This window comes from Triticum aestivum, chromosome 4A (genome assembly GCF_018294505.1).
Source record: "Triticum aestivum cultivar Chinese Spring chromosome 4A, IWGSC CS RefSeq v2.1, whole genome shotgun sequence".
Classification (NCBI taxonomy): domain Eukaryota; kingdom Viridiplantae; phylum Streptophyta; class Magnoliopsida; order Poales; family Poaceae; genus Triticum; species Triticum aestivum.
In genome coordinates, this window is record NC_057803.1 from 191,080,865 (window position 1) to 191,084,609 (window position 3,745).

Consider the following 3,745-nt stretch of genomic DNA (forward strand, 5'->3'; position numbering starts at 1 on the left):
TGGCTTACTAGTGGACCCAAGCTATCTAAACAAATCCCGCAACAGTCGTGCGTAGTACAGGGCGAAAAAGGTGGTGCGGGGATCGAGGAGACTTACCTAATCCGTCCCGATAACCTCGTTTCCTCCCGTCTGGCGCGCTTCCCAAAATTCGAATCCCGTGAGATCCGCGGAGAGCGGAACAACCTGTCAAACTAAAGACAAACACCCTCTACATCATCATTTGGAATTCAACCATGAAAGTTCACTCGACAACAACCAAGAATGGACCAAGGCGACTGAGAAAGGACTCGACGTCGTCTCCTCAACTCATTGTTTCAGGACAAGGCATATTCATAGCACAAAGAGTGGGTCGGAAGTGTTCTCAACCCCTTCCTCATTCGAACCCTGATCCATTCGGGGGCTAAGCATGAAGCTATGTACCTAGGGTAGGGTCATGGACCTGTCTAGCATACCCTCCCCGAGGACATCTTTACAAAGAATCAGAAGCAGTCGAAGAGAAAATATCATCCACTCAACCATGAAGATGTGCTCACTCGACTTCCTTGAAGACACTCGACCACCTTGAAGACACTCAACCACCAGAAGACGAGAAGCTCTCCACTCTACAACGGTCGCGACTTAAACCATAGCATTATGGGCATTTATAACACTTTATTGTAGACGTTACCAGTAACGCCCCACCATTATGAACATTGAACCCTATGTAACGGAGGGGAGCTGGGTTCCTGGCGCACTCTATATAAGCCACCCCCTCCTCTGGGACAAGGTTTCGCACTTTTGTAAACACACACACACACACACACACGTATAATCCAGTCGACCGCCTCAGGGCACCGAGACGTAGGGCTGTTACTTCCTCCGAGAAGGGCCTGAACTCGTAAAACTCGTGTGTACAATTACTCCATAGCTAGGATCTTGCCTCCTCATACCTACCCCCATTCTAATGTCAGTCTTAGATCCACGACACCTGCTTCTTGGCCTGGCCGCGGCGGCGTCGGCACAGCTGTCGGCAACGTTCTATGATGCATCCTGCCCGAGCGCGCTGGCAACGATCAAGAGCGGCGTGACGGCGGCGGTGAGCAAGGAGCCCCGCATGGGGCCTCCCTGCTGAGGCTTCACTTCCACGACTGCTTTGTCCAAGCAAGTCACCTCTCCCCTCGCTCATGATGCATCAATGCGTGCATCTGATATTGCACCTTCTTCCCGTAACCCTAGCTATTTAGTGATTCAGAATCTTATCTCTTGCAGATGTTACGTGAGTTGCACACCTGCATGTATACTAGTAGTAATTACTTCTGCATACGAACACGTTCAAACCAGTACATGACTTGTAGCACCGTCTAGGTTGCAGCTGGATGGGATCCATACTGGTGTGAATGTGACGTGCATCTATTTTGTAACATCCATACTGGTGTGAATGTGACGTGCATATATTTTGTAACATCCATACTGATGGTATCATGTTGATTAGATTACAGGGATGCAACGCGTCGGTGCTGCTTGCCGACACCGCCAACTTCACTGGTGAGCAGACCGCGTTCCCCAAGGTCAACTCCATCAGGTCTCGTTTGATAGGGGAGGTTTTGCAGCCCTGGAGTGAAGGGGGGTCTGAGGAAATTTGGTTAATCCCTCTTTTTCACCCAATCCTCTCAATTCCCCACTAATCCCTCCTCCCTCATAAACCCCTCTATTTGGTTAAACCTTCTACAACAGCAGCAGCAAAGCAAGCGTCCAGTTTCATGAGTGCCTTGAGGCCTCGTTTGATAGGGGAGGTTTTACAGCCCCGGAGTGGAGGGGGATCTGAGAGGATTTGGTTAATCCCTCTCTTCCACTCAATCCCCTCAATTCCCCACTAATTCCTCCCCCTCATAAACCCCTCTATTAGGTTAAACCTCCTACAACAGCAGCAGCATAGCAAGCGTTCAGTTCCCTGGGTGCCTTGGGGGGTTTTCTATACCACATGGATTGAGGGGGATTCGTGGGGATCGGAGAGGATTGGCCTGCTCAATCCCTACGTGCCAAATGGGCCGACAAGGATTTCTGGGGATTTTGAACCCTGCGAGGATATTCCCCTCCAAACCTCCCCAAACCTCCTCCACCAAACAAGGTCTGAGGGGTTTTCTGTACCACATGGATTGAGGGGGATTCGTGGGGAATGGAGAGGATTGGTTTTTCTCAATCCCTACATGTCAAATGGGCTGACAAGAATTTCTGAGGATTTTGAACCCTCCGAAGATATTCCCCTCCAAACCTCCCCAAACCTCCTCCACCAAACATGGCCTCACGGGACTCGACGTCATCGACGGGATCAAGGCGCATGTCGAGGCCGTCTGTGCACAGACCGTCTCCTGTGCCGACATCCTCGCCGTCGCCGCCCGAGACTCCATCGTCGCCGTACGAAATACTCCTATATGCTAGCCTAGCCGGCCGGTCGAGACACTCCTGGTTAAACTTTAGATGGATGCCCGAATTCTAAGGATTGATTTCATTTCGCAGCTAGGAGGGCCATCATATACGGTTCCGTTGGGGAGAAGGGACTCCACCAGCGTGAGCCTCTCGAAGGCAAACAGGGACCTCCCTCCGCCAACCTCCGACCTCGCTGATCTCGTCGGCAACTTCTCCAGGAAAGGGCTCAGCGTAACCGACATGGTTGCACTGTCAGGTAATTAATCGCTGCAATCATTACACCGAATAATTCGTGAGCTGTACTGATTTGCTTCACGTTTCAATTTCTTGCATGAAGACACTGAGTTTATTATTAGTACAGGAGTATTATTTTCGGGATAAATAGAAACGTTGCTTTTTTCTTTTCTTGCGGGAGAAAAGGATGTGTACTCCAGATGGAAAGACATGCCACATGCTCCATCAGATACTCCCAAACATGTCTAGTCTTAGTCTAGTCAATGTTTGGCACGTAGCCTCTTTGTTCAGTAGAAAACTCACATGCATGCTGTAACAACCCTACAAAGATCATTTCAGAAAACAGAATGGAAAAAGAACCTACAAAGGTCAACAAGTAGCTTGATGGTTACACCGACAAGGCGACAAGTGACGAGGGACCAGCCGAGGGACATCTACATCAGATGAATATGGGAAAGTGAAGGATGAACGTTCGCCTTCCTATCTTATGCTATATGGAGCGAATGTTCCCTGGCCTCTCATGTTGGGCAAGCGCAACGAAGTAGAAGAGTAAGAAAAGATAAAGAAGATAAAAAGGACACACTGAAGGTGAAAGCTAACTCGTGAATTCCGGCGACTACACGCGAGGGCAACAAATACATCGGGGGAGGGGCAGGGGCTTGAAAGGGGCTTACTCATGGCCTGACGTTTAAGAGCATCTCTAGCTGTTGGCCCCTCAGGAGGCGTTAAAAATCACCTCCCGGGGACGCACCGGCGCAAACCGCGTGCTAGGGGCGTGATGCCCCCCAGTCACGGCGCCTACGTTTTGCATCATCGGTCACGGGGTGAAGCACGCACGCCAGAGGAACAATGAAGGAAATACGTTAATGTTGGACATATGAGCAAATTACTACAAGATCTAATCCAAATAAACAGAAGATAAATCATCACTGCAATAGCAGAGATTAAACTAATCATGCGAACTAGCATAGTAGATGAACAGACCACATCTAGGGCACACACTAGAAACATGAATTCTACCACGATCTCGAACAGGAAGGATATAATCGCATACGGTGGAGTGGGAGCAACACCGTCGGCGTTGACGTTGTCGCCCGTGTCGTCG

General features: G+C 49.8%; 1 pseudogene; it reads left to right on the forward strand.

Moving 5' to 3' along the window:
* The first annotated feature begins 943 nt into the window (after positions 1–943).
* LOC123083778 (peroxidase 2-like) lies at positions 944–3,249 on the forward strand (annotated as a pseudogene).
* Positions 3,250–3,745: the final 496 nt, after the last annotated feature.